The following is a 10,631-nucleotide window of genomic DNA, read 5'->3' as shown; positions in this document are numbered from 1 at the left end:
TTACAACCTTGAGATACACCAGCTCACGCATTTGAACAAACTCTAAGAGAGGTATATGTCGGAATGCGCTAGCCTTTTAAAAGGGCGGGTTTTTAATTGCGTCCATCGCAAACCTTTGCCCTTGCGCTTCTTTGTGCGTTCAAATGGAGCTACCGAGCTCTCTTGTGTTGCTAAGACTATACAAATGATTTTATTTAACGTTATGTTATGAAGATTTGCATGAGTCTTCGTACATAAAACTTTTGATTCACATCAAATGCATTACCTATTCAAAGTTAAGTCATTGCCACCCACTTCGCTTAGAGCACCTCCCAGGTACTATTTGACCCTACGTGAGAACGTAGGCGGATGGTATCTCTTGAGGGTTGATTATCGGCCCGTTGTGAGACCAGCGGCAGACTATTTACACGTTCTTAATTGGGCGACTTAAAACGAGTTAAGACGGTGAGACCTTGACCCGTGGCATAAGATGGAACAAAACATGTTTACAAAACACTTAAACACCCCTTTAGTGTTGTTGTAAGTTCCATAACTCTAGGAGTTGCATTAGATATGAATTACTAATCGTTACTTACCATTTTGAATATCATCATCTCTAGCAGATCAACTGATGCAGTGATGGTATGTCAAATTGGATCCTAACCTTAATGAAATTAATTGTTAAAAGTATTTAACATGGGTAAATTACATTTCTTAAAGATTAATTATCAAAAATACCGATAATTGAACTTGAATCTGTTTTGTAAAAGGCAACAAATTCTTCACAAAACATACACCAATCGGCTTTCAGGTCGATGCTAGAAAGGGAAAACTTTCTGAAACCAATTTCAATGACTGTTTTGTAAATAGAGAATTGTTCTAAGAGTTGAAAAGAAACCCAGTGTCATTGAAACTCAAATGCCGCTATTCCTAATGCGAGTGCCACTTCTTTGCAGTTGGAAGCATAAAAATACTTGGTACAATAGACATATTGAGGTTGCTTATTTGATGCTAGAAGCATGGCTCCCGAGCTTCAAAAAGCAATTCGGATTGCACAATCCGTATGATGTGATCAGAGAACTCAAGTCTATGTATGGAAAACAAGTTGGAGTTGAATTACTTGAGTTAATTGAGTCACTCCATATTTTGAACACGAGTATGGGAAATCGATGAGTGCTCATGTACTCAAGATGAAGAGTTACTTTGAGCATTTTGGAAAGGTTAAACTATGTGTATCTTCTGCCTATTGTTGTTGGCATAAGGGACTTTGAGAAGTTAATGCGCAATTACAAATTTGCATAGCATAGTTGAACTTCATACCATGTCGATTGAGTATACACAACGGGTTTGTGTATTACATCTACTTGTTTCAATCGGCCAAAATCCCATGTTGAACTTCATAGCTAGTTGAACTTCATACTATGTCGATTGTGTATTCTCTCTTTCTATCCTCTCTTTGTTTCGATCGGCCAAAATCCCAAGAGGGTTTTCGGTTTAGGTCTCGACTTTTATAGGGGGTAATACACAACGGGTTTGTGAGTTCGTGATCGGGTACTAGCATACGATATAGGGGTGTCAAGTGTTCGATCGTAGAGGGTTTGAGTTTAGACCCTATAATAATAATAATTATTATTAATAACATTATTGGAAGCTTTGCACAAAGGTACACATATCCTATTCATTACTTTGTTAATTAATATGATTGCATAAACGTTTCTTTTCCGCTGTGTACTCATGATTTGTTATGTGTTATGTTCATATATTCTAACACTTCCTATCTTGCCATCTCTAAGTGTTATGCAACATATATACATTTTGCTGGATTTGAGTACAAGCATACAAAAATGTTGGTACTAATACTAAAAATCTTGGTTACAAAAGTTTTGAACAATCAGAATGGCATATTTATTTTGGGGTAAAAAAAAAATAGTTATTCAAAAATTTGATACTTACAATTTCAGATATCTCCAAAGGGATTAAGTTGGAAGCCATCAAAGGTATCCAAGGATTCCTCAGCAAGAAAATAGTGTTATATATATATATATATTGTTAATAACTACTTACTTTAAATTTTATGTAATTGGAGTAGTTACCAGATATACCTTTCAAAAATATTAGCATGGTACTCGCGCGATGCGGCGGTAGTTATGACGGTGACGGTGTGATGGTTGGGCAACGATTGGTGCTGGAGCGAAGTTGAGGTGTGTATCCAATTGATGTAAAATGTTAATGGACATATTTTAAAACATAAAGGATTGATAGTGTAATTTAATCATTAATGTTAAAGAAGTAGTGTATGTTAAAGTATTTTTAAGGGGTGCCAAGTGAAAATATTACATATTTTCAACATTAATAAAAAGGGCTATTTTTTTTATAATATAGTATAGATATAGATAAATAGGCCCCATATATATATATATTGAAAAGTTATTTTGATTTTTGAGAACCTTTGAAAACTTTTCAAATCAAGCCCAATTGATGATTGTGCTTTACATGAAAATTGTTTTTTGATTGTATTCTGAATAACTTATGTGTAATTTTTAAGTTTATAATTGTGTTGAGGCATGAATTATCATCCGTTATACAATTATGTGGAGATTTGGATTCTTGATCACATGTGCACGAATATTGCTATGATTACATGTGATCGACTTGCATACGTGTGATCATAGCAATATTCGTGCACATGTGACCAAGAATCCAAATCTCCATATAATTGTATAACGGATGATAATTCATGCTCCACACAATTATAAACTTCAAAATTACACATAAGTTATTCAGAAAACAATCAAAAAATAATTTTCAAGTAAAGAACAATCATCGGTTGGGCTTGATTTGAAAAGTTCTCAAACGTTCTCGCATAAAAAAGGTTCTCAAAATAACTTTACTATATATATATATATATATGGGAAAAGGGAATATAAGGCTGTTCGGCACCTAAGCTTAGGTGTGGAACCCCCCACATACTAATATTTTATTATTTGTTGTTTAATGAATAAATGCATGGGCCCCCATGATTTTTATGGATTAAAAAAACAATATGTGAGTGTTCCACACCTAAGCTTAGATACCTGATAGCCTTATATTCCCATCCATATCTATATATATATGGAAAAGTGAAGGTGTGAGACAACACCATCCAACTTGGGTGAAATTCCTCTTCCATGTTAATTTTTTAATCTATAATATATAATGCATAAATAATGGCCCCCATGATTTTTCTCATATTAAAAAATTAGCATGTGAGAGGGATTTGACCCAACTTAAGTGCCTAACAGCACCACCTTCACTTCCGCCATATATATATAAGATAAAAACCATCTTCTTCATGTGACCACTGACCAACCAGGGGTGTTTCTGGAACCTTTATGACACCAGCTTCTCACTATCATGTGACACAACCTGATACTCTGAGCACAGATTTATTTTTGTTAGTCTAATTTCCATTTCAATTTGTTCAAACTAGAATTATCACATCCACTAGACTTGGTGGATGCCTTCAATCCTTTTCCCATCAACGATCAGTGCCATGTAAACCATTAACATCCAATTATTGAGTTCAGTCCTAGCTGTCCTTTGGTCAAAAATTTTTTGAGTTCAGTCCTAGCTGTCCTTCGGTCAGTGCCATTAATATCCAATTATTGCATATTTACATCCTTGAGTCCTAGCTGTCTTTCGGTCACACCAGAAACCCTGTGATGGTCAGGTGAGGAACACAAGTATGAAACTTTCCATTCCTAACGATCATGGCAAATTTTTTGACCTAAGCACAGCCAGGACTTAACTCAAGAATGGGATGTTAATGATTTACATGGCACTAGCCGCTGATGGGAAAATAAGGATTGAAGGCACCTACAAAGTCTAGTGGAAAATACAAGTTCTGGTTAGTATACACACAGTCAACATTTATATTCTCTCCCTCTCTGATTTTTAAAATTATAACTCTCTTTTTCAAATTATAACCTTATTGACCAAATAGCTATAATTAACACACTCTAATCTTACTTTAGTTATCATATGGTTTTTACTCAAAACTTGTCCTTTCTGCTGATTCACTTTTCTATACTAATGATCATAAATTACGTATAATATTGTATCGATTAGTAACTACTTATTTATGTTATCAATTAGTCTCATACAACGTACGAGTTTAATCTAGTTTAATAATTATAAGGAAATGATAAATCTTCTTAAAAGTTGGTCTAAATTTTTTTTTTTGGTAAGACCACAAGATGGTGACACATGTATCACATTAAATCTCTTTATTATTATTATTTTTTTTAACTTTATTCTTTAATTTTTACATATGTGATTATCTTATGGATAGGAGGACTAAGATATCATTTCCCTTGGTTATAACGAAAGAAAGTACTCCCACGTTGTGGTGATTAGATAGTAGGTGTGATAGGTCATAAAATGTGATAGGTCATAGAAGGTGATAGGTCATAAAGTGTGATAGCCAGATGGCTTAGCCGTATGGACTTCCTCCACGGATTTAAAAATTCGTCAAAAGTATATCGAATAACATCTCAACTGAAAGAGCATGAAATTTTAAGAACACTCGTATAATTTTTATAATTTATTGATGTATCGTTTTTAAGATAAAAGATTTTAGATGAATTAGAGGAATAAAATGATTTATGGAGCATAGAGAAAAAAAAATGAGTGGTTGAAATTTGAGGAGAGATGAAAATGAGTAGCTGAAAAATTGAAAAGTTAAAAAAAATTGGAACAAATACTTGATAATGTAATAGAGATATAGATAAACGTAAACCTAAGCAAAGTAATATTGGAAGGGGTATCAAATCAAAGAACTTGGTGGCTAAAGACAAGATGGAGAAAAAGCCATTGGAAGGGACTCATGAATATTGCCAAATGACAATGTTTTGGCTGTTAAACGAAAAATTTTTCTTTGACAAATGTACTTGTAGAAAAGCAGTAAATTGACCTTTTTAATTACTCTTATAGGGTGAAACAGCAATCAACTTTGATGGAATCGACAACTTATGGGCTATGACGACGATTTTCTAAAGTTATTTATAATTTTATTGTGAAAGTTGGTGATCCTAACCCTTGAATTAAAATCAAGGGTCAAGATTCAAAAGTGATCTTTGAATCTTGACTCTTGATTTCAATCCAAGGGTCAAGATGCTTCTAACTTTACCAATAAAGTTATACCCAACTTTAGAGAATCCTCATCCATAATAGAATCGTACGATATAAAACTTTTTACTCTCTTAAAGGGATGAAACCACAATCAACTTTGTAGAAAACAAGTCATAGTTATTGTGCTAAATAGTACGGAGTAATAGAAATGGAAATTTTTGTTTACTTTGGTCCTAACATGATACAGTTTACGAAATACTGTCTCATCAAACTATTGAAATACTCCTCTAAATCCCTAATTATATCTAACTTTTGGTTATGTGGAATAATTTGTTTACAATGGTATATATAGTAACCAAGTATATATATTATGATAATAACATAATTTGTAAAGAGCATTGCGAATTGAATAGGCCTCCTTGGTTGCTAGTGTCTCATTGATTACTTCTGTTCACCAACAATTTTTTACGAGGATGCATGTGGCTCTTATTCTTTTAGAAGTAATTTATTGTTGATTTGTGTACTGTACATATGTGTATAAAGTGATAAGGTCCATTGTCATTGTCAGTACTAAGTATAAATTTCCTAACGTGACAATAATTAACGAGGAACGTGATTAATTAGCTAGGTTAAGTGATGCCCATTGGCGTGTTGTAAGTAAAAAATTAAAAGTAAAATATGCTTGAACAAAAACAAATACATACACTACAAACACAATTACAACATATATTATTCCATATATATAATTGATAAAAGATGTTTTATCAACAAGTTTTAGTTCACACAACAAAGATAAACCAAAAAGACACCCTAGTTATTATATCTAATTACACTGTGATATCACAACGGATATGCCTTAAGAGCACTGGAACCACGACAAGGAACTACCACGTACGTGGCGCAATAGATGTCGCATATCACTTTGGAAAATAGTTTGTGCTACGATTAAGGCTATGTCTGGTCTCATATTGAAAAGTTTCCGGCTGAATTCTTGAACCGCGACGGATTCCATGTCACCACCAACTGCTAATGGAGCGAAATGAGAACACCATGCCTTGAAATTTGACTCCAACGCTTGAAATAGTTGGTCGAGATCCTCTTGTTCGAATCCTCCAAAGTAATCTACATCGTTCAAATACCTAGTAACATACAATATTACAAAATTAGTGTTTATTGAAAAACTTTATTTAGTTTTCAGTTTTCGACTTCTGATGAAATGTTGAGTTGACGTAATCTTGACTGGAGTGAACGTGTTTAAGGAAAAAGGTTATCATGGGTACTATATTTAGAAATACTGTAATAAAATTGTCATGATCGAATGATAAGGTTCGATAAGAAAAGTTATTAAACCTTGATGTCAAAAAAATAAGACAATAACTTTGCTGTAAGATCGATATTCGTAACAAAAGATGATTGAAAAAGTAATATATAGTACCAAGATGAGAATCTAATACTTTTATATTGTTATTCTTACCCCACCAACCCAATAGTCGACAATCCCACTTAATTACCAAATCAAATAAGGTAGTGTTTGTTTAGGACTTAATATACTCGGTTATGACTTAATTAAAGATACTTAATCCATTAAGTCATCAAACGTGTTTGTTTTTTGACTTAATAAACAAAAAAACAACTGTATTGACTTAACCCATACAGACGTTATATATCTATTCAGTCACTTATCAATTCAGTCACTTAATGGTCTAAAAAACAAACAGGCCCAAGTCACTTTGTGTTAAAGGGTAATTAACAACTAATTACAGTTCCAAACATATACCTTTTGTCAACCTTGGCTAAACCTAATCCCTACGTAATCACTACACGCTTGCTTATATATTCCGGTTAAAAAACATAATGGAACCCGTTTTAGAACTGTGTCTTATACCGGGGAGTCCTATTTGAGTGATAATAGAACCCGCTTCTAATAACCGGGTCCTATTTAAACTTCGACCGCATCCTTTTGTACTTAAAGGACTCGCCTATTTGAGTGATAATAGAACCCGCCTCTAATAACCGGGTCCTATTAAAACTACAACCGTATGGCGCCAAGGTTGTGGTATAATGATTAGAACCTGCTTTCCTGCCAATTTAGTTACCCGCCAATATGATAACAGATTCTAATATTTTGCACTTTTATCATTACATAATAGTATACACCAGATTCATAGAAAAACTTCAATAAGACCCAAGTTTGTGTACAACATTCCAAGTTAAAACGCAAGCATCACTACAATTCTATATTTAAACAAGTTACCCTAAACAAAGCATTCAAAGTAAAATACTCTAACATATTGTTTGAAATACATAAAGAAACCCAATCATCAGGTAAACATACGAGATTCACCCACAAACAGGTTTTCTACTTCAATGTTGCGGTTTCTTTCATTCCAAGATTAATGGAGTGCTCTCATGTTTGGATGGAGGAATCTTTTCCCAGGTAGATGATTTGCTGCAAGAAATTTCTCGATCCACGTATGAACAACTTTATCCAACTCAACTTGTGGAAGGCAAGATGTTTCCTTCTTAAAAAGAATCTATAAGAAAATAAAAAAATATAACTTACGTTAGAAAGATGGATTTATAAAATTAATATATAGAGTAAGGACTTAACAATGTGCTTACACCAGGACCTTGGAGCGCAAATCTATGTAACCAACGCATGACGTAATAACCACACTCCCAGCCGCCTTGTTGTTGGTTGCACTAAATAAAGATATATGGGTAAATATACATTAAATAAACACATAACTATTGATATTAAACACATAACTGTATTTTTCATTCCACCATATCTTGAAACGGCCCTAGAATAGAAAAAATAAAGTGTCGTATTAAACCTTATCTAATTTGTACAATATTGGGCTTGTCTATGAGATTGATAATGAGAAGCCTTTATTGCATAAAGAGATTAAGAGTCGCATAAAGAAACTACTGCAAATAGAGAGTGAGCTGGTGTATGTATGTGGTTTGTTAGAAAGTAAAAAGATGCACGTTTGATGGAGATCACATTAGAACTGAATGACTGTAACTCTCAAGTCTAGGAACGATTTATGTGTGCATGCATGAGGTTGTGAGGTACTGGTCCAGAAGATTATAATGCTTGATACATGGGTCGTTTGAAAAGAGTAAGAATGCCATATTTATACCCGTTTCTCATCAGGTTCATGCCATGTCTTAAAGTACTCAACCTGGTCGTTTGTACGACTTCCCTTGGCTATAAGAATGACTTTTTGTTTATATAAATTAAAACTCTAATCAGCCTATGGAGAAAGTAAGCAAAATTAGATGATAGTATAACTTAATAACTATTGAATCCATGAATAGATTATAGATTCACTACATCAGTTCATTAATCCTTGAAGCTGCAATTACTTTTAGTTATATGTTCTATTCTATTGAAGGGAGATAGGATTCTAAATTGAAAAAAGGCAAATGCATAAACGAGAGCTCGAAAAGTATTCTAGGGAATAATTGCTTGAGTTGAAATTCATTCTCATAGTCTCTATATTTGCAAGTAGATGTTATATAACAAGTTTCTTTGCTGCTCAAAGATGTTTAAAAATAAGCCGTATATAAATAATATGATGTTGCAACATGTTGAAAATTAGAGTTACCTTTCTATAAGTTTGGTTACTTTGTATGTGCTTTTGGACTTCCCACCGTCTTTAAACAATGAATCGAGAATGTAACCCAGGGGATGATGATGATCAATCACAATCAATACCCAATGCTCACTGTGAATGTTCAATCATTTAGCATCAACACCAAAAGAATAAATCATAAGTAAGTGATGATGATAACATATGGTACCTTTGCCAATAAGGTGCAACAAAAATGTTTTTGTCACGGTTATCAGTTAAGGCTCAAAAAGTGTAATCAGTTACTCCTCGCATGATCTCCCTTGGATGCTATACTCGTTCATGAATGCACACTGATTAGAGTACTTATAGCTAGAAAAATTATTTAAATTTTTCATTTTTTTTGTGTACTTACATTTCAAACCAGGCTATAATGGAGACATCAATCCACCTCTCCGATCTATTGGAGCTTGTGCATTCATTGTCTTCTATTTCGGGCGAAAAATTAGGGTATACAAATGATGTTGAGTCACACTGTCCGAATAACGCTACTTCTTGAATGGTTCATAGTATGGATGGGGGATATGAAGATAGTGTTTTTTTTGGGCATTTTGGGTGGATACAACTTTTGGCAATGGAAATTTTCTGATTAGAAGGAAAGTATTTATGAAACGCCCAACTTTGTTTTTTTTTTTTTTAATAAAAACATAATTTAATAACAGAAACATGTGTATTCTTATCAATACATGCGTATACAACAGGTCCTGACTATTATACAAACTTGAAACGGTCAACCGACAACAACTTATATATTATATATAAATCAGATATAGACTTTAAAACAAAGACCATTAAAAAGTAGACTTCTTCCCCTTTCCGTGGATAGCTCATTTGTTAAAAACGGAGTTACCGTTTGAAAGTTATAACCATTTTAAATTCAATTGACTTACAAGAAAACTGTTCCCACGGGCAGTTTTGTGACTTATATTTGACACATTTAAACACATCCGTATTGCATGAAACCTGTACCATTTCAAAGAGCTACAACCATACTTTCAATACTTGTTTTTGGTTTCACCCAAAACAAGACACACACAAAATTACAGCAGTTCAAAAACAGCACAGGAACATGAAGGTTGCTGAAAAATACAGCAACTTGCTGAATCCGAAAAACAATCAGCCCCCAGTGGCTGTTTTACGACACAGTTTTAGCTACTTTTCTTTTCACAAAACTAAACATATCTTATACCATTTCGAAGCCCTCGAAGTCTACTTTTCAAAACCGTAAACCACTTTGACCAGAACTGAACCATTTTAAAGATACAGGCCTTCAAACTTGACCCGAAAGTCATTTTTGACATTTTTCCCCAAAATGGTCAACGACCCCTAAATCGACCAAAAATCAACTTCAAGACACCAAAACTTACAGTTTTAGTTAAAATACTATATGTGACCTGATGGAGCCTTTTGTTCCTGAAATTGAATTCAAACGGGTCAAACGGGTCAATGGTACTAACGTAGGCGTAATATGACTTTGACTAACCAAAGTTTATACCAAATGACTACACATAAACCTACTAAAGTGCAGATCTCTTTTGGACCATAATTAGAATACATTCCACTCAAAATATCTTTTTTGACCCATAAGAAGACCTAATTAGGTTATTTTACCCAATGATGTGCAAAGTGGGTAAAACTAAGACTTTTACATACATAACTACATGACCATATTACATGGCCTTTAAACTTACTTGAAAATGTTGTAGGAGTGTTTTAACTACCATAGTTTACAACAAGACTCCAACTTGTCATTGACCAACAAGGTTAATCAAAATAGGGACGACCCATTCCATTACATACTAACTAAAAAAAAGGGCGATTTAGTTCAAGTTGGGCATCAACTCGGCAATCCAAAAAGAGACTTTCATATACCTATTAGCACAAGTAAATCCACGCTAAGCTTCC

At 33.7% G+C, this 10,631-nt stretch overlaps 1 long non-coding RNA gene across 1 annotated transcript; it reads right to left on the bottom strand.

The window, feature by feature from the left end:
- Nucleotides 1-7,254: 7,254 nt before the first annotated feature.
- LOC122578042 lies at nucleotides 7,255-9,607 on the bottom strand. The gene is made up of 5 exons (XR_006320503.1): nucleotides 9,082-9,607; nucleotides 8,899-8,996; nucleotides 8,703-8,822; nucleotides 7,711-7,791; nucleotides 7,255-7,622 (listed from the first exon to the last, which is right to left on the bottom strand). It is a non-coding gene; the product is annotated as an uncharacterized LOC122578042 (long non-coding RNA).
- Between the last annotated feature and the right edge of the window lie 1,024 nt (nucleotides 9,608-10,631).

Source organism: Erigeron canadensis, chromosome 1 (genome assembly GCF_010389155.1).
Source record: "Erigeron canadensis isolate Cc75 chromosome 1, C_canadensis_v1, whole genome shotgun sequence".
Classification (NCBI taxonomy): domain Eukaryota; kingdom Viridiplantae; phylum Streptophyta; class Magnoliopsida; order Asterales; family Asteraceae; genus Erigeron; species Erigeron canadensis.
This window is presented reverse-complemented; position numbering and strand designations above follow the sequence as displayed.